Here is a 21,324-nt window from a genome sequence, read left to right as displayed (position 1 = left end):
TGGTCTGGGAGGTGAGGCTGACCTGTGCGGCCGTGGGAAAGTTAATGTGAGTTCATGCAATGCAGTCAAGCATGAACTCACATGAACCCTCTGAGGGCACCACGGCGACTTCAAATGAACAGCTGATCAGCATCACCGGATACCTCAGCTGTTCATTTGAAATAACCGGTGGGAAAGCGCAGCACAGAACGGGAAAGCCGGCGGTGAAGTCTTTTCACTGCCGGCTTCCCCGCCCGGGTCCTTCGCTCCCCGCTCCTTGGTGCTGCGCTCCCAGCCCGGTCCTAACTTACAATCGGGATGAGAGGTGGCGGGGGGAGCGGAGGATCGGGGTGAGAGGCTGAGGGGAAGCAGTATGGGGCTGTGTGATTGTTTAAAAGCCGGCGGCTTTTTACCGCCCGCCGGCTTTTAAACAATCAGGAGAATTCTCCCACGCTGGGATGGCATTCTGATGATAGGCTGGATCTCAGCTGAGCGCTGCCATCCAGCTTGTCATCCTTCAGAGACACTGCAGAGCGCAGGCATTATAGGAACTTCCGATTCCGGTATCCGATATTGTAAAAATATCGGAACTCAGTATCGGAACTCTGATACCGCGAATATCGGCCAATACCCGATATTACAGTATCGGAATGCTCAACACTAATAATGAGCGCTGTCAATCGTGACACCTCGGTCTAGTGAGCCAACTTCAAAGTGTGGGAAGATGGTGATTATAACCCAGCTGAATATTTCCTATGTAGTGTATGGAGGGTGTAGCTAGAGACACAGGATATTTGAAATGCAAGGTCCTGGCCCCTAAATTACCCCCCCATCCAGTCACAAACAGCAATTTTTAAATAGTCCAATTCAGGCTGTCCTGGTAATAGCCCAGGACCAGGCATATTAAAGATGGGTGACACAATAGGAAGGTGTTCACATGTGAGAATCAGTGCATGCTGATTGTGATCCATAATTCATTTCTTCTTCTCTCAAGGAAACAGAAAATAAACATTTTCATCTACAGTTAGGTATTTTTGTTATTTCTCCCTTTATATTTTATAACTGTTTTGCATATTTGTATGTCATTTTATTTTTATCTTTTTATATCTTTTATTGTAAGCACTGTATATTTTTATATTAAAGCTTAGCATCTTTAATAAGTTTGATCCTTGTATGGTTTAAAGAATCCATAGCCTTTCAGAGAGTGTGTTTTTTTGATTGTCTGACAGTAACATATTTTGGGGAATCATCACTCCGTGTGTTTGATGAGTGGTGGCAGTGTGTTACATATCCGGAGTGTGTAATCTGTGTTGAGGGTGTGATTTTTGCTCACTTTAGAGCTTGTAACAGAGATTGAATGCTGGATTAAGTGAAAGGAGATAAATTAACCCTTGCAGACACACCCACATCACATGCTAGAAAATGTGTATGTGACAACTTGGTTGGCAGCAGTGGAATAGTTTACTTCTATTAGAGCATTGGTACACAGTTTAAGCAATTATTCCCTATACTAAAGGACTGATATTCTTGCAAAGAGTGCACCAGTTCTATAAGGTTCAACTCAGTGCTTACTTAGACATACTTGCAAACAGTTTTCCCCTTCCTTGTTTTTCTTTTCTATCTTTTATTTGGTGAAATGCTGTTTACCGATATGGCAGCTGTATGCAAGAAGCAGAGTAAGGAGGCTCTGATTAACCTCTGTGATCAGAGAAGAATAGACACAGCAGACAAATCCAGGAGCAGGACTAGGAGCAGAGTACTGGGACATATGGACAAAGAGGAAGCCGAAACTCTGAGGAGCCAAGCAATGGACCTTGTCCCTGAAATAACTTTTGGGGGTACCAACAATGCCAGTTCTGAGACAAGCTTGGACTTTTCTTGGCAAATGGCCTTACAACAGCTGGAAGAACGTGATGCCAGTATGCGACTGAAGCTTATTCTACACTACCAACAGGCTTCTGCTGCAGAACACCAGGTCCAGGCTGAGAGAGAGGCTGCTGCTGCAGGATGTCAGGCTGAGAGAGATTTCCAGTTTCAGATGACCCAAATACCAAGGGGTAACAGTTTTCAGCTACCCCATTCCTAGGACATAAATCAAAGGAGACCGCGCTTGGAAAACTTCCCTGTGTTGGAGAAAGATGGAGACTTAGATACTTTTCTTTTGGGGGTTTGAAAAAACCTGCAGGCAACACCATCTACACCATGATCAGTGGGCACAGTGTTTAACTCCATGGCTGAAAGGCAAAGCCTTGGATATTTTTGCTGACCTTTCACCAGAGCTAGATGGGGACTATGACACTATAAAAGAGGCCTTGGGTATAAAATACAACTTCACTCCAGAGGAATATCTGAAATAGTTCCAGAGTCTACAGGGGGTATCAACTGACAGCTATGTGAGTACTTTGAGGGCCACATTACATCAATGGATTCGAGAACTTTCTCTTACCAGTTTTGAGAAACTAGAGGATTTTATGGTTAAGGAACAGTTCCTTCACATATGTCCCATGAATGTACGACAATTTGTGCGCGATTGAGAGCCAAAGACTGCTGATCAAGCTGCAAAGATTGCTGACTTATGCTGCCAACAAGATGCCAGAAGCGTGGAAACCATAGGGATTCAGTCAGGGTCGGTCTGGGCTGGCGGGATACCGGGAAATTTCCCGGTGGGCCCCGCCCCCTGCTGCAGAGTAGAGGGGGGAGAAGAGAACAAAAAAAAATCCTGCGGTTTTAAGGGGCACGGGCCCTTTAAAAGCGCAGGCACAGTGTATGCAGGGACGCGCGCACGCAGCGTTCATTACCTGAACCACCGCGGCGCACGTCCCAGTGAAGCAGCTGAAGCTGCGTGTCTCCCTTCGCCGGCCGGCTTATGACGTCATCGTCATGCGCCTGCTGTGAAGGAGGCGCGCAACTCAGGAGAAGGAGGACACCGCACGGGATCGCAGGAAGGTAAGAGGCGTGTGTGTGTGTGTGTGTGTGTGTGTGTGTAATGGTCTGGACACACAAGGCGGGGGCCAGCAGGACACACAAGGGGGGGCCCAGCTGGACAGACCCACAAGGGGGGGCCCAGCTGGACAGACACACAAGGGGGGCCCAGCTGGACAGACACACAAGGGGGGGCCAAGTTGGACAGACACACAAGGGGGGGCCCAGCTGGACAGACACACAAGGGGGGGCCCAGCTGGACAGACACACAAGGGGGGGCCCAGCTGGACAGACACACAAGGGGGGCCCAGCTGGACAGACACACAAGGGGGGGCCCAGCTGGACAGACACACAAGGGGGGGCCCAGCTGGACAGACACACAAGGGGGGGCCCAGCTGGACAGACACACAAGGGGGGGCCCAGCTGGACAGACACACAAGGGGGGGCCCAGCTGGACAGACACACAAGGGGGGCCCAGCTGGACAGACACACAAGGGGGGGCCCAGCTGGACAGACACACAAGGGGGGGCCCAGCTGGACAGACACACAAGGGGGGCCCAGCTGGACAGACACACAAGGGGGGCCCAGCTGGACAGACACACAAGGGGGGGCCAAGTTGGGCAGACACACAAGGGGGGGGGCCCAGCTGGACAGACACACAAGGGGGGGCCCAGCTGGACAGACACACAAGGGGGGGCCCAGCTGGACAGACACACAAGGGGGGGCCCAGCTGGACAGACACACAAGGGGGGGCCCAGCTGGACAGACACACAAGGGGGGGCCCAGCTGGACAGACACACAAGGGGGGGCCCAGCTGGACAGACACACAAGGGGGGGCCCAGCTGGACAGACACACAAGGGGGGCCCAGCTGGACAGACACACAAGGGGGGCCCAGCTGGACAGACACACAAGGGGGGGCCCAGCTGGATGGACACACAAGGGGGGCCCAGCTGGATGGACACACAAGGGGGGCCCAGCTGGACGGACACACGAGGGGGGGCCCAGCTGGACGGACACACGAGGGGGGGCCCAGCTGGACGGACACACGAGGGGGGGCCCAGCTGGACGGACACACGAGGGGGGAACCCTGGCTGGACACGCAAGGGGGGGAGCCCTGGCTGGACACGCAAGGGGGGAGCCTTGGCTGGACACGCAAGGGGGGAGCCCTGGCTGGACACGCAAGGGAGGGGAGCCCTGGCTGGACACACAAGGGGGAGCCCTGGCAGGACACACAAGGGGGAACCAAGGTGGACCCAGGCAAAGGGGGGTGGGCAGGATGGGTATATGGGGGGCAGGCTGGACACATGGAGGCCAGGATGGATATATGGGGGGGCAAGATGGATATATGGAGGCCAGGATGGATATATGGGGGGGGCAAGCTGGACTTATGGAGGCCAGGATGGATATATGGGGGAGGGGGGGCAGGCTGAACACATGGAGGCCAGGATGGATATATGGGGGGACAGGCTGGACACATGGGGGGCTAGGATGAATATGTGGGGGGGGCGGGCTCGATACACATGGGCTAGCATAAATATATGGAGGGGCACGCTGGATATATGGGGGGTGTCAGGATGGATATATGCAGGGGGTAAGGGCAGTATGGATATATGAGGGGAGAGGCTGGACACATGGAGGCCAGGATGAATATGTAGAGGGCAGGCTGGACACATGGAGGATATATGGGGGGGACATATGGGGGCGCAGGCTGGAAACATGGAAGCAAGGATGGATATGTGGGGGGGCAGACTGGCACATGGGGGGGCTAGGATGGGTATATGGGAGGGGGCAGGCTCGATACACATGTGCTAGGATAAATATATGGAGGGGTCACACTAGACAAATGGTGGCCAGAAGGGACATATGGGGGTGCCTGGCTAGACAAGGGACTTAATTACTGTTTGGGAGCCAGATTGAGGAACATACTTTATTAGTTTATGGTGACCAGTGGGGAACATTATTACTTTAGATTCCAATTATTATTACATTATTACTTCTGTAATATAATTTACTTTTTAGGAAATTGTTTTCCATGGGATGGGACAAAAGAGAGGTCCTGTTACTGTGCAGGACGGCACTATGTTGCTTTTTTTCTTCAACTGGTGTAGTGTAGAGGTCGGGGGGGGGGAGTGGGAATATTCTCTAGAAGAGATCAGTTATTAATAACTGTGTGTTATTTTCTGCATAGTCGATTCCTGGCTGGAAGAAGTGATGGCTGTCTGTGCCAGATGAAGAAGAAAAGCGAAGATGAAGGACTTCACCTAGAGACATCACTGGTGAGTCAGTGTATTACATGTACACTTACACTACACACGTGGTCAAAATTGTTGGTACTCCTCGTTTAATGAAAGAAAAACCCACAATGGTCACAGAAATAACTTCAATCTGATAAATTACAAATTTTTGAAAATGAAGAGATGAAGGTCAGACATTGATTTTCTGCTTCCACAGAATTTAAAAAAAAATTAACCTCATGAAATCGGCCTGGACAGAAATGATGGTTCTTCTTCTTAACTTAATATTTTGTTGAACCTTTTGAGGCAATCACTGCAATCAAACGATTCCTGTAACTGTCAATGAGAGTTCTGCGCCTCTCGACAGGTATTTTGGCCGACTCCTCATGAGCAAACTGCTCCAGTTGTCTCGTGTTTGAAGGTTGCCTTTTCCAGAATGTTTCAGCTCTTTCCAAAGATGCTCCATAGGATTTAGGTCAGGGCTCATAGAAGCCACTTCAGAATAGTCCAATGTTTTCCTCTTAGCCATTCTTGGGTGTTTTTAGCTGTGTGTGTTTTGGGTCATTATCCTGTTGCTAGACCTGCGACTGAGACCAAGCTTTCTGACACTGGGCAGCACATTTCTCTCTAGAATCCCTTGATAGTCTTGAGATTTCATTGTACCCTGCACAGATTCAAGACACCCTGTGCCAGGTGCAGCAAAGCAGCCCCAGAACATAACAGAGCCTCCACCATGTTTCACAGTAGGGACAGTGTTCTTTTCTTGATATGCTTCATTTTTCCATCTGTGAACATAGAGCTGATGTGCCTTGCCAAAAACTTCAATTTTTGTCTCATCTCTCCATAGTACATTCTCCCAGAAGCTTTGTGGCTTGTCAACATGTAGTTTGGCAAATTCCAGTCTGGCTTTTTTACTATTTTTTTTTTCAACAATGGTGTTCTCCTTGGTCGTCTTACATGAAGTTCACTTTGGATCAAACAACGGTGGATAGTACGATCTGACACTGATGTTCCTTGAGCTTGAAGTTCACCTTTAATCTCTTTAGAAGTTATTCTGGGCTCTATAGTTACCATACATATTATCCGTCTCTTTGATTTGTCATCAATTTTCCTCCTGCACCCACGTCCAGGGAGGTTGGCTACAGTCCCATGGATCTTAAATTTCTGAATAATATGTGCACCTGTAGTCACAGGAACATCAAGTTGCTTGGAGATGGTCTTATAACCTTTACCTTTTAACATGCTTTTCTATAATTTTCTTTCTAATCTCCTGAGACAGCTCTTTCCTTTGCTTCTTCTGGTCCATGTTGAGTGTGGTACACACCATGTCACCAAACAACACAGTGAGTATCTGTAGCCCTATATACAAGCACAGTGAGTATCTGTAGCCCTATATACAAGCACAGTGAGTATCTGTAACCCTATATACAGGCACAGTGAATATCTGTAACCCTATATACAGGCACAGTGAGTATCTGTAACCCTATATACAGGCACAGTGAGTATCTGTAACCCTATATACAGGCACAGTGAGTATCTGTAGCCCTATATACAGGCACAGTGAGTATCTGCAGCCCTATATATAGCACAGTGAGTATCTGTAGCCCTATATACAGGCACAGTGAGTATCTGTAGCTCTATATACAGCACAGTGAGTATCTGTAGCTCTATATACAGCACAGTGAGTATCTGTAGTCCTATATACAGGCACAGTGAGTATCTGTAACCCTATATACAGGCACAGTGAGTATCTGTAGCTCTATATACAGGCACAGTGAGTATCTGTAGTCCTATATACAGCACAGTGAGTATCTGTAGCTCTATATACAGGCACAGTGAGTATCTGTAACCCTATATACAGGCACAGTGAGTATCTGTAGTCCTATATACAGCACAGTGAGTATCTGTAGCCCTATATACAGGCACAGTGAGTATCTGTAGCCCTATATACAGCACAGTGAGTATCTGTAGCCCTATATACAGGCCCACTGACTGATTACAAGATTGTAGACACCTGTGATGCTAATTAGTGGACACAACTTTATTTAACATGTCCCTTTTGTCACATTATTTTCAGGGGTACCATCATTTCTGTCCAGGCCGATTTCATGAGTTTAATTTTTTTTTTTAATTCAGTGGAAGCAGAAAAGCAATGTCTGACTTTCATTTGTTCATTTTCATAGATTTTTAATTTATTATTACTTTTGTCAGATTCAAGTTATTTCTGTGACCATTGTGGGTTTTTCTTTCATTAAACGAGGGGTACCAACAATTCTGACCACGTGTGTATATAGTATATACAGAACTCCTGTGTATGTCACTGGTGATCACTATATTATGTATACACTATATACAGAGCTTCTGTGTATAATGTCACTTGTGACCACTGTATTACCTGTGCAATATATACAGAGCTCCTGTGTATAATGTCACTGGTGACCACTGTATTACCTGTACACTATATACAGAGCTCCTGTGTATAATGTCACTGGTGACCACTGTATTATCTGTACACTATATACAGAGCTCCTGTGTATAATGTCACTGGTGACCACTGTATTACCTGTGCACTATACACTATGTACAGAGCTCCTGTGTATAATGTCACTGGTGACCACTGTATTACCTGTACACTATATACAGAGCTCCTGTGTATAATGTCACTGGTGACCACTGTAATACCTGTACACTAAATACAGAGCTCCAGTGTATAATGTCACTGGTGATCACTGTATTACCTGTACACTGTACACTTTATACAGAGCTCCTGTGTATAATGTCACTGGTGATCCCTGTATTACCTGTACACTGACACTATATACAGAGCTCCTGTGTATAATGTCACTGGTGATCCCTGTATTACCTGTACACTGACACTATATACAGAGCTCCTGTGTATAATGTCACTGGTGGTAATAACAGTGTTGTTAGTATTGTGGTTTGTATTCATGATCAGTATTGTAGTATTTGGTCACTTTGGGGTGGTAATATGTGGTCTGGTCATGGTGTGGCCGTATTTGTTCCTTGTATGTAGTATTATTCGGTCACTATGTGGTGGTAATATGTGATCTAGTCATGGTGTGGCGATATTTGTCTCTTTTGTATGTGGTATTATTGGTGTTGATATAGTGGACTGTTGTGTATGGCAGTCATTTTGTTCTTGCTGATATTAACTAGGAAAAGATTTTTTTCCATTAGGCCACAGCCCCACCATCAGTATTCGGTCAGTATTTTTTCTCAGGAGTAGCTGCCAAAACCAGGAGTGGGTGATAAATACAGAATTGGTGACTTGTTTCTATTATACCTTTTCTCTGATTGTTCCTCACCTGGTTTTGGCTCCCACTCCTGAGAAAAATTACTGACCAAATACTGATAGTGGGGCCGCAGCCTTAGAGATTAAATACTTGGACCAGAGCGGCAGAGATGCACTTACAGGGGTTCTCTGGTGAAAACAAGTAATCACCTCTCCACAGGATCAGTGATGATATTGATTGGTGGGGGTCTGACTGCTGGGACACAATCGGCAGAATGTGGAGCTTTTCTCCCCATTAGACTGGAGCGGCATGTGAGATGCGACCACTGATCCATTCATTCCTAAAGTGGCTGTGAGTGCTGCTCTTTTTTGGAAGCTGCATTTTAAAATGGGGATAAGTGTCCTGTCAGGGATGAAACTTCCTCATTCTTCTGATAGGCGCCTTTTCCAATGTTCGGACCCAAACGATCAATAAGTGATCACCGATCCTGTGGATCCCATGGATCGGTGATAACTTGTTTTAACCAAAGAAGCCCTTTAATGCAAACTACCGTAATTGTACATCCCAGTTATAGTGGTGCACAGTAGATGTGCAGGAGCCGCCAGTCAATGCTCCACTATAACAGGGATAGCGGATAACAGATATTTGAATATGGCTGTAGGTGGGCCCCTAGAGTCAGTTCTCCCTGTGGGCCCCAGACACCCCAGTCCGACCCTGGATTCAGTTGGAAGGGAGGTAAGCCATTTGGAGACCCTTCTGCCAGCATCTACTTTCTCTGGGGCCCCTGGGACCAGACAATATTTTGCTTATAAATATTTTGCTCATTTATTTCTTTATATGAGAAATAAAGTGGGACATGTTAGTGTTGCTTGCCCTGATAGGAAGAGAGGTCCTAGTATGACCATCAAGACACCAAAGCCCTCACCTTCTTTCTTATTTGTGGGTGGCACTCATGTGAGGAATAATGAGATCTGTCAATCTGTCACTGTGAGCAATAAAGTTATCATTGGCCTCATCGAAACTGGAGCAGAAGTAACCCTGGCGCGTCTAGAAATGGCGACCCTTGAGGGTATAATTCCAGGAAAGACAATATGTGTATCCGGAGCTGGGGGGGGGATCAGCCCTGCCGTGCCCATAGTCTGTGTGTATCTGGACTGGGCAGCAAGGAAAGGATTGAGGAAAGTGGGTGCATCAGACACTATCCCTACCAATGTTTTGCTAGGCACAGACTTGGACAGGATGGTGTCCCACTATATCCATGCTTTGCAAGTGAATGCCACAGTGAAGGTGGAAGCCAGTTACCCACCTGAGAGGCTGTGTGATGCAGGGAAATCTACAGATGTGGAAGGAGAATGTAGAACAGAAGTCCAAATGGCTAGTACAATAGGTCTGCATAGAGAAAGAAGATTAATAGGGCCTGAACTGTATAAGGAAAGGCACTGGGACTGCAAGGGAGTAGGAAAGGGTTAAAGAAAAATTTGGGAAACTTTAGAGGCTGCACTGAATAAAAAGGGGTGGGTTTATTACAAGTGTATATGACGCGCCCCCTGGGCCAGTGCTGTTAGGGATACCCGGAGCCGGATCAGATGGGGGTTGTAGTCTCCGAGTGGCTGTGACCCGGTCCGTGCCCAGGGTGTCAAGCTCAGTGTGTGGCAGTCCTTATGATGTTACTAGATGTTCTTTTGTGTCGACTACGCCACCCGTTGAACTGCGGTCAATACGGCCGCCGCTGCAGCAGGGTCCGCTGAGGCTGGTGATGTATGTGCAGCTCAGGTAGTATAACCCCCAACGGGAGGGGTATAGCCTCAGGGGGTCAGTTGCAGAGGATGGGGGTTGTGGTGGTGCAGCGGGGATGGAAATGAGACTCAGAGTCGGGCTGTGCAGTTCAGGGTTTGTTTACTTACTGCAGTTGTTCTGGTCACTCCGGCCTTAAGTGACCACCCGAGCCGTGCTGCGTCCACCAGGTCCTGGACTCGGCCAACCCCCAGGTGATTCTGGAGCGTGGTCCTGAGCTCCCTTTCTGTCCTGTCCTCTTCTCTGGCCTTCCCCACCAGGGATCCACCTATGTCCGGCTCCCTCGGGCCTCTTGGTGGTAAACCCTTGTCTCTGGGTTCCCTGACCCTATTCCTGGTCTGCCTTCCGGGTGGATTTAGTGGGTGATCGTGGCAGATCGGTCCTGCCCACGACCTCCGGTTCCTGGCTAAGGTGTGCTGTAGCCTCTGCCAGCTTGGGATCCGGTACCCTGTTGCCAACTCTTCACCCTCTGGTCTAATTTGGGCTCTTGGAGTTCCTTCTTTCTCCCCCTCTGGGTCTTTCTTTCTCCTCTCTCTCTCTTGGCCTTGGAGCTGCTCTTCTCCTCTGCTCTCTTCCTCTACAAAGACCCTGATCTAAGATGGTGCCCACCTTATATACTCCCTCTATGTGTGAGCTCAGGTGACCAGCACCCAATGAGCTCCTAGCATTACCCAGACTGCTCCCCCTATCTGCCCCTACACTACTGGGATGTTCCACCCCCCTCCCACTCCAGCCAAGGACAGACTCGGTCGTACCTGCACATTATTAAGTGGGAGTACCATTGGTCTGTCCTCCGGAAATGGGATGTATGTAGTGCATGCAGCCTACTGAGCTCAGTTCCACACCCCATCCTTACCCGGGAGTGGAATATCACACCTCTGGGTTGAGGTGCAATACCCCTGTAGCAGCCGAATCCTCAGGGTGCTACATATATATAGTGGTTTTGGCACCAATATGCATGTCAGCCATTTTACCTTCATCTTGATGCCCACCCACCCTGCCCCGTCTTTTATGTTTTTCTTTGATTTATGTTGATATATGAAGGTTCATGCATAAAGGACCAAGCAGTTGGTTATTAATGAAAGTTTTATGTATATGACGCGCCCCCTGGGCCATATTCAGGGGATACCCGGATCTGGATAGGGGTAGTAGTCCTTGTGGTGGTGACCCGGTCCGTGCCCAGGGTGTCAAACTAAGTGGCAGTCTATGGCAGTAGATGTTAACTTGGATGTCGACTACGCCACCCGTTGAGTGCGGCTTTGCAGCCGCCGCTGCAGAACAGTCCGCTGAGGCCGGTGGTATGGGTGCAGCGATGATGTTATAACCCCCAACGGGAGGGGTATGGCCTCAGGGCAGCAGGGATAGATGATGGGGGTGATGGTGGTACACGAGCGCAACAAAGACAACTCGGAGTCTTGGTGGTGCAGTTCAGGGTCTTTACTCACGGTTACTCGGTTACTGCTCCAGGCCACCGCTGCAGAGGTGGCCGCCTGTTTCGCGCTGTGCTCACCAGGTGAGGGGCTCGGTTAACTCCCAGGTCTTTCTGGAGTGCTTTGCAGGACCCCCTTTATGTCCCCTGTCTCTGGTCTTCAACCCCACTAGTGACCACGCTTATGTCCAGCTGCCTCGGACCTTCTTGGTGGGCAAACGTTGGCCTGCGTTTCCCAGGTCCTATGTGGTGCCTTTCTAGCGGGTGTGGTGAGGGGCTGCTCCACATGTAATGTCGCAGCCTCCGGTTCTTAGTTGAGGGTAGTTTCTCTCCTCCACTAATTTGGGATCCGGTTCCCATCTTCTTGACCTGACCCCCCTACTCAGGTAGCGGCGGGCGTGTGGTGGCTACCAGCCAGTCCACACCCCTGGGGTCCCCTCTGTCCTTCCTGGAGCCCAGTCTGCTCCTCTTCCTCCTTCTTCCCTCCTCCAGGCTCAGGCCTCCTGACAGGGCCTGCCTGTGGAGCAGAGCCCATAAAGCAGCTCTGCTCCCTGTCTTCTCCTCTCTCAACTCACTCCCTTTCCAAGATGGTGCCTCCCTTTATACTCCTGTACAGAGTGCACCCAGGATCTACTTCCCCCATGCACACACTACCGGGTTCCCTTCTCTAGGTGTTCCCTCCCCCCACTCCAGTCAGGGACATGCTCACTCGTGCCTGCATAACTAATGGGAGCACCGTCGAGCTGTCCCCCGGAAATGTGGTGTAGTGCATGTGGGTGTTAGGGTCCTGAGCCACACTCCATCCTTACCTGGAAGTGAGATATCGCACATCTGGGTGAGATGCAATACCTCTGTAGCAACCGAACCCTCGGGGTGCTACATTCCCCCCTGGCAAAACCCAGCACGTCCGCGGGCTGGAACTGAGCAAAAGACAGGGTATACATTAGAACATGCAAATTTTTCATAAACAACAAGTATAACAGGTATCAACATTCAGTTTCCCTTTATGGGAACGGCTCTCTCTTAAACGGTATAAGTGCATATGTACTGTTCTGGAACTCTTTTTCATAGTAACACATTCTAGCATATAAATTTTTCATATAAAACATTTCTAGCAGCAGATCCACAAAGAAGTCTCTTTATAACAGGTCACAGTTTATTCTGCAACCAGGTGTCCATTTTCCTAAAACAGGGAGACGTAACCAGGTAGGGGTCTGTCCTGCCCCGAGTCCTTAACAGTCTTTTAGTCCATCCTGGGTTACGCTCCACTAACTGTACAAAGGATTCCCGGTAAATCCACCAAGGACTCCTATACATTACTAGAAACACATAATTATTTACAGGATATGGCCGCTCTCAGTCCTCGGCCAGGTAGGGGTGGCTGTTCTCAGTCCCCAGCCAGTTAGGGGGTAAGGGAAACAGTTCTCTTTCTGTCCCAACGGGGACCACACTCTTAGTGGAAACAGTCCCACAACAGTCCTTATACCCGGTCGGGTAACTATTTACATCTCCTCTTTTACCGTTTACAATTAACGGTGTGCTCCACACGCTCCTTTCTCTTTCTCAGGTTCAGACCCGTCCGGGCCCTCTTGGTACTCGGGGTCTGAGTGGTACTGTTAATGACGCCCGGGGTCAGGAGGTGCGACTTTGGGCCTGGGCGCGGGCTAGTGGTGGCAGTGCCCAGGTCTGGAGGGCTCGGCTGCAGGGCTTGTTGCGGGGTCTGGAACAGGTCTGCGTCTGCAGCGCCCGGGATCGGCGGCTCCACCGGGTGGCCCGGGAGCAGGCTGACGCTGGCAGCGTCCGGGACAGGGAGACTCCTCTTACCTGCTCCCGCGACCGCTCCTGCGTCACGCGTCTTCTCCTGGTGCTGGTCGGGGCCCGCGATGGCTGGGGCACTGCCGATGCTGGGCAGCTTAGTCTGCTGCCGGTCCGCCATCTTGCTGTCCGTTCCTGGTGTCCTCCTCCCCCCTGGTGGACCGTGGCCTACCTGGCGATGATCCTCTTCCGTAGGCCGCGGCTCCGCAGTTGATCATCAGGGTCGAGGACCTTCCGTCGCGCTCCAGTGACGTCGGCGTCTGCTGGGCTCCTTCCAGGACCTTACGCAACGTCCGGACGTGAGGCGGGGCTTCAGTTCTCGCGCGCTTTCGGAGTCCACGCCCCTCTTCTTCCCGCGCGGCGTCCTCAAGATGGCGCCCAATGGCGGGAAAACTCCACAGATGGCGGGAAGAAGGCTGAAGATGGCGCCGGATGGCGGGAATCTTCACGGATGGCGGGAAGAAGGCTGAAGATGGCGCCGGATGGCGGGAAAACTTCACGGATGGTAAGTTTTTAAAAGTCTCTTTTTCAGGCACGCAGTACCCGGTGGTTGCGGGCACGAAATCCTGCCGACTACGCCAAAAGTTGACGCGCCCCTGGGCCTGTGTCGCGCTGCGTTGCGCACGCGGGAGCTTACCCGGAGCCGGATCTCTTTAGGGTTGTAGTCTCGTGGCGGTGATCCGGTCCGTGCCCAGGGAGTCAGACTAAGTGGCGGTCTCTGACAGTAGATGTTAACTTGGATGTCGACTACGCCACCCGTTGAGTGCGGCTTTGCAGCTGCCGCTGCAGAACAGTCCGCTGAGGCCGGTGGTATGGGTGCAGCGATGATGTTATAACCCCCAACGGGAGGGGTATGGCCTCAGGGCAGCAGGGATAGATGATGGGGGTGATGGTGGTACACGAGCGCAACAAAGACAACTCGGAGTCTTGGTGGTGCAGTTCAGGGTCTTTACTCACGGTTACTCGGTTACTGCTCCAGGCCACCGCTGCAGAGGTGGCCGCCTGTGTCGCGCTGTGCTCACCAGGTGAGGGGCTCGGTTAACTCCCAGGTCTTTCTGGAGTGCTTTGCAGGACCCCCTTTATGTCCCCTGTCTCTGGTCTTCAACCCCACTACTGACCACGCTTATGTCCAGCTGCCTCGGACCTTCTTGGTGGGCAAACGTTGGCCTGCGTTTCCCAGGTCCTATGTGGTGCCTTTCTAGCGGGTGTGGTGAGGGGCTGCTCCACATGTAATGTCGCAGCCTCCGGTTCTTAGTTGAGGGTAGTTTCTCTCCTCCACTAATTTGGGATCCGGTTCCCATCTTCTTGACCTGACCCCCCCTACTCAGGTAGTGGCGGGCTTGTGGTGGCTACCAGCCAGTCCACACCCCTGGGGTCCCCTCTGTCCTTCCTGGAGCCCAGTCTGCTCCTCTTCCTCCTTCTTCCCTCCTCCAGGCTCAGGCCTCCTGACAGGGCCTGCCTGTGGAGCAGAGCCCATAAAGCAGCTCTGCTCCCTGTCTTCTCCTCTCTCAACTCACTCCCTTTCCAAGATGGTGCCTCCCTTTATACTCCTGTACAGAGTGCACCCAGGATCTACTTCCCCCATGCACACACTACCGGGTTCCCTTCTCTAGGTGTTCCCTCCCCCCACTCCAGCCAGGGACATGCTCACTCGTGCCTGCATAACTAATGGGAGCACCGTCGAGCTGTCCCCCGGAAATGTGGTGTAGTGCATGTGGGTGTTAGGGTCCTGAGCCACACTCCATCCTTACCTGGAAGTGAGATATCGCACATCTGGGTGAGATGCAATACCTCTGTAGCAACCGAACCCTCGGGGTGCTACATATATGTTTTGTTAAGTATTCTATCAGTTATATATATAAAATGTGGTTTATATATTTATGTTATGTAAGGTATAAAATTGTCACAGCATGGGGCCTTTTTTCTCATCCATGCCCAATTATGTGCATTCTGCAAGGCCCGCTGTAATACAGCGGTTGTCCTTTGGGGGTTAAATGAGATCGGTCGAAAGAAAGGAAATGGGCATAGATGGAACTTTTTGGATTTTGGTTATAATAAAGCTGTGGACAGCCCACTTATCCCACATAAGTTTCTGTGTGTTTTCATTGTGGTTAAAGAAGGAATTTATATAAAGCAGCCGTGTTTAGGTAGGTGGCTAGTGTATCACACTCTTTGCAGTCGTGCAGGACCATACTTACGGGGCTGCTGTCTCAGAAAGAACTGCCAGAACATGAAGGCTCTAATACTACCCAGGAGCCTCCCCAAATCACAGATCTAGTAAGATTCCAGCTAGAAAATTCAGGAAACTCAGCATCTGACCAGTGTCTGGCATCCCCACTAGGCCGTCACCTGCAGACCTTCCAGAAAGCCCTGCTATTAGATGCCAGTCTGTAGAAGCTGAGCTGTCTTGCACAGAGATGGGCGAACCCGAACAGTAAAGTTCGGGGTCCGTACAGAACACCTAGTGTTCGGGTATGGACCCCGAACACGGACCTCCGTGTTACTGTTACTGTAGCCTGTGTTACTGTTCGGGTTTGGCTGTTTCCTGCACTGTCATCTGCGTGACAGCGTGGGAAACATGGGTTCTGATCGGCGGTAAGCTTTTTACCGCGGGTCACAGTCACAGCTGCGGGATCACACTAACATCTGACACCGTGATCCCGCAGTGCTCTGACTAGCAATAACAATGTTACCATCAATCAGAGACTCTGTTTCCCGCACTGTCACGCAGAGAGTGTGTGACCTTTTTTTTTTATTGTCTGACAGTTACATATATTTGGGACTCATCATCCCGTGTGTTTGATGAGTGGTGGCAGTGTGTTTAGTGTCCGAGGTGTGTAGTCCGTGTTGGGGGGGTGATTTATGCTCACTTTAGAGCCTGTAACAGAGTGCTGGATTGAGAGAGAGATTGAAAAAACAGACTCGGGAAGACCTAAGAGTTGTACTGGCAACTTCCTTCATGTTGGTGTTGCGTGGAACGGTTGCCTGCCTTCTGTCTGCGGCCACCACACTGCTTCTTCCTGCCTGTTGGGGTGCTCTGCCTCCCTCCCTCTGTGTGCTGCTGTCCTCGCTCTGCATTTCATCCTGCCTGGTTGGGTCAGTTACTATATTATCTACCACCTCGTCTTTCACTTCCGCACACTGGTCCTCCTCCTGACTTTCTGGCAATTGTGTCTCATCATCGTCCACCTCTTGTGACACTTTCCCACCATCACCTTCGTGTGACCGTGGCTGCTCAAATATTTGGGCATCGCTACACGCAATCTCATCTTGCCCCGCTTCAAGTGGACTGGGCGAGAGGCCCGAATCTATAAATGGAAAAGTGAACAGCTCTTCAGAGTGTCCAAGTGTGGGATCAGTTGTCTCTCGGCACTAGACATGGTGGGAGGAAGGAGGATCAGGGTGAGGAATATGCGGTTCAGACTCATGGCTACTGAGACTTGACTGTGTGAAAGACTGTGGTGGTGGTGGTGGCAAAGTGACTGGAAGCATTATCTGCTATTCAACCAACAACTTTTTGACACTGCTCTGGTTTCAATAGTGGTGTGCTGCGGTTCCCTAGTAATTGGGACAGGAAGGTCGAGCAACAAGATGTGGGTGCTTGTTGTGGCACAATTTCAGCTTGCCCACGGCCTCAGTCTCTGCATGCTCCGTCACGTCTATTTCCCCGTCCCTTGCCACACGCCTTGCCCATTTTAAATGAAGGATAATATTTTGCACGCTCCCTACAAATGTCTGGATTTGTACTGCGGTAATATGGGATACGTCTGACGCATGCACATGGTTTTAAATATCGGCCTTGTAGTTTACAATTATTGTCAGCGACCACATGTGAATAGCTTCACTGCCACACGGCTACCAAACTGTAAATAAAGGATAATATTTTGCACTCTCCCTACAAATAGCTGGATTTGTACCTCAGTAACATGGGATCACGTCTGATGATTGAAAAGATCTGGCTGTATTCTGAAGTGCTAACAAGCAAATGGAACAGTAAAATGTTAGACTCTATTACTTTTTAAAAAAATAATCAGGATTAAGAGCAAAAAAAAAAGCCCTGATATCTAGTCCAATGGCTATCTGTAACAAGCAGCAGCAGCAGACAGAATGTGTAATGGACACCATTGTGCTGTATAGACTTCACAATCTCTGCCTGCCTAACTCCTGCTATCACCACTGAATATATGCAGCTGGATTAGTCCTCAGAAGAACTGTTAGTTCAGATGGATATTTCTCTTGGTGTGGAATACCTATACCTAACTATTACACTGCCAATTCTGTCCCTCACACAGCAGCACCTCTCCATACTCTGCCTGTCTGAAGGTTAGACTGTGAGAAGCATAGGGTCACCAGGTCTTATATAGACCCGGTGACGTTATGCGGCCAGCCAATCACTGTAATGCCACAACCAACATGCATGTTCCTTGGCTCTCTAAAAAGCGCCAAACATGCGGGACGGGGACCCGTGTTCCTGCCAGAGCATCTAGGAAATACTCACTGAGCATCTCGAGCAGTGAGATGCTTGGCGAGCACCGAGCAGTGAAGAGCACGCTCGCTCATCACTACTTATAACCTAAACTTAACACGCTAATATCTCTACAATGTTGGTGACAAATTAAAAAATAAAAATTACATTTTACTTAGATGCAACAATTCCGTGATGTGGTCAGTTTACCATGCTAAAACTGGTGAAAGGAAAGGTCTTATTTAAGGGTCAAGAGTAGAGTATTTACTAATAAAATAAAACGCGTAGAAATTTTCCATTTTAAAAATTACCAAGTGTTTGGGATGCTATTACTCACGATACTCAGCCCTGAATAAGTTATTAATGATCATTCAAAAAGTAGGATAAGGATACAAACCATTTACATGTAATTACAGTAGCTTTACAACAAATGGTTCTAATATTATTAATTCCTTATCACAAATAGTATCAGTTAGCATACTTTAATGTAAACTTCTCAACATTGAAATAGCAATACCAAAAAGGAAAAGTCATGGAATTAAGGAAATCAAAGGATGTAGACATGTTACTGATCTAGAAATGATGGCAGAATGGAAAGGAATTTTTCAAAACATCTCAGTATGTTCAGTATCAAGAAATATAAACACTAGTACAGAGGCCAGTGGCTGCTATCACTGAGGTTGCTAGTGGTTATCTGAAAAATATTCTGCCACTCTGAATGCACTTGGGCTTGCAAATCATTAAAGGGAACCTGACAGTTTACTCATGCCCCCCAAACTGCCACAATGTATTTATTCTTATATCTGACAAGTTGAGGGGGTGTTGGTTTCCCCTGACTAGTCCAGGGAGCATATTGTGTCGATGTAATCATCCCCAGAATCCAATATCAAGCAGAACAGCTGAGGAAAGTAGAAATGTGCAGTGCACCTATGAAGCAGGGGTAACAGGCCAGATTATCTCCCCACCCAGAATATACCCGGGGTTAAAGTGGCCTAGGCTAGTTCATACTCCTCTGGGCCAGAATATACCCCGGGTTTATTATGGCCTAGGCCAGATTATACCCCTCCAGGTTTCTGCCCCCCTGTGCGCTGTCTGGGACCCCCTGTATGCTGTTTGGGACCCCCTGTGCTATGTCTGGGGCCCCGTTCTTGAGTATATCACTCAATCCTGTGCAATGTCTGGGGCCCCTGTGCGATGTGTGATGTCAGGGCCCCTGTGCGACATCTGGGGCCCCCTTCTGGAGTATATTAAAGATTAAAGGTTTTGGCTGCAGAGAATCAAATCATGTCTAAACCCCAAAACAGGTGGTTACATAGATAATATAGCAAACAAAGGAGACCATGATAATAAAGGTAAGATTGGAGACATACCCCAGCCCCCTCACACCACTCCAACGCCGTTTCGCTCCTAGCTTCGTCAGGAAGTGTGGTGTGAGGGGGAGTGATTGAATATATACAAGGCATGCAGCTGCTGTCCATAATTAATGATTGCCAGCGCCTTGCTATCGGGCGCTGCCAGTCGCGCATGCGTCCTCGCAGACACTTCTGGGGCGGAGGGTCCAGAGTGCGTCACTGAAGGGCGTGTTGCCATTCATGACACACGTTCTCACTCACTCAGGAGGTCTGCAAGGCGCACGTGCGCTGCGGCGCGCGACGCTCACAGCAGCCATGTTGAATACCATAATACCACAAATAAAGTGCATATAATATGATGATATTGAAGATGATATTGAAGAAGAGGCAAGGAAGCATGAAAAAAACAAAAAAGGGGAGGGGAAGAGGAGGTAAAGGGGGGGTATATAAAAGGGGAGGAAAAAAAGAAAATGGGGGGATTTTTTAACTAAAAAAGTGATGGAGTGACAAAGAGAGTTAGGACCTGCTGGAAACACGGTGAAGAAAAACTATTTTAATTTATTGAAAAAATACATACTTGCACCAATACATCAAAATAGACGCATCTGTAGCGCCCCGAGGGTTCGGCCGCTACAGGGGTATTGCACCTCAGACCAGAGGTGTGATATTCCACTCCCAGGTAAGGATGGAGTGTGGACCAGGGCTCAGTTAGCTGCATGCAGCACACACACCCCATTTCCCAGGGACAGCTCAACGGTGCTCCCACTAGACAGAAGTGCAGGCACGACCGACCATGTCCCTGCTGGAGTGGGGAGGGGGTGGAACACCCAGTGCTGTAGGGGCAGATAGGGGGCGGTTCCTGAGTGTAGGAAGGAGCCCATTGGTTGCTGGTCACCTGGGCTCATGGCTAGAAGGAGGTATAAAAGGTGGGCACCATCTTAGATCTAGGTTCAGTCTGTGAGGAGAGGAGAGCTGACAGGGAGCAGCAGCTCAGGCTGAGTGCTGCTCCAGAGGCAGGCCTAGGGAAGAGGCCGGGGCCTGAGAGGAGAAGGAGAAGTGGGCCTAGAGAAGAGGCCGAGGAGGAGGTGAAGGGGAGCTGAGATTCTAGCTCATCTCAGCTCCAAGAGAAAGGAACAGGAGCAGAAAGGAACTGCAAAGAAGGAGAGACAGAGAAACAGAAGGGCTCAGGAACAAGAAGGTGGAAGGGACCCTAAGAACCCACGAGAATCCAGGGTGCAGGGTCAGGCAGATTAAGGGTACCGGATCCCAAGTTGGTGGAGGAGAAACAACCCTCAGCCAAAGACCGGTCGTCGTGATCATATATTGGTGCGACACCTCATCAAACCTGCTAGGAAGGCACCATATAGGACAGCGGAGGACGGGGCCCACGTTTAACCGCACAGGTCCGCGGCAGCTAGACAAAAGTGGGTCACTGGTGAGGCAGGCCAGAGAAAGGATAAAAGGGGGTCCTGTGCCATGCTCCTGAACTGCCTGGGAGTTGACCGAGCCCCACACCTGGTGGACGCAGCACGGCTCGGGCAGTCATTGCCAGCTGAAGTGACTTGGATATTAACCGTGAGTAAAGACGCTGGACTGCAGTACGTTGTCTGTGTGCTTTTTCGCTCCTCCGGCACTACCGGTACTGGGACTCTCACTACCATCACTCCCAGCATCCACTACACTGCCCTGGGGCTGCACTTTTCCCGTGGGGAGTCACATCACCTCAGCTGCACCCATCATCAGCCCCAGCGGACTGCCTTGCAGCGGCGGTTCCTAATAATCGCAATCCACGGGTGGCGTAGTCGGACATTATCTAAAGCACGTAGCAGACTACCATTGGCCTGACCCCCCTGAGCCGCGGGACCGGGCCGCCACCACTACTACCCCCAACGTCTCCCTATCGCCCGGTTCCGCGTGCCCCACGGCCCAGGGAGCGAGTCAGCTTTGGCGTAGTCGGCAGGATCGTGACCAACCCGCCACAAACGGGTATTGCGTGCCTGAAGAGAATTACACATGTACCTTAAAAAGAAGTTTCCCGCCGTCCGGAGTCGTTTCCCGCCATCCGGAGCCGATTCCCGC

The sequence above is a fragment of the Phyllobates terribilis genome, unplaced genomic scaffold, assembly GCF_046119375.1.
Source record: "Phyllobates terribilis strain yellow unplaced genomic scaffold, ASM4611937v1 Scaffold_5__5_contigs__length_657084704, whole genome shotgun sequence".
In the NCBI taxonomy this organism is placed as follows: domain Eukaryota; kingdom Metazoa; phylum Chordata; class Amphibia; order Anura; family Dendrobatidae; genus Phyllobates; species Phyllobates terribilis.
This window is presented reverse-complemented; position numbering follows the sequence as displayed.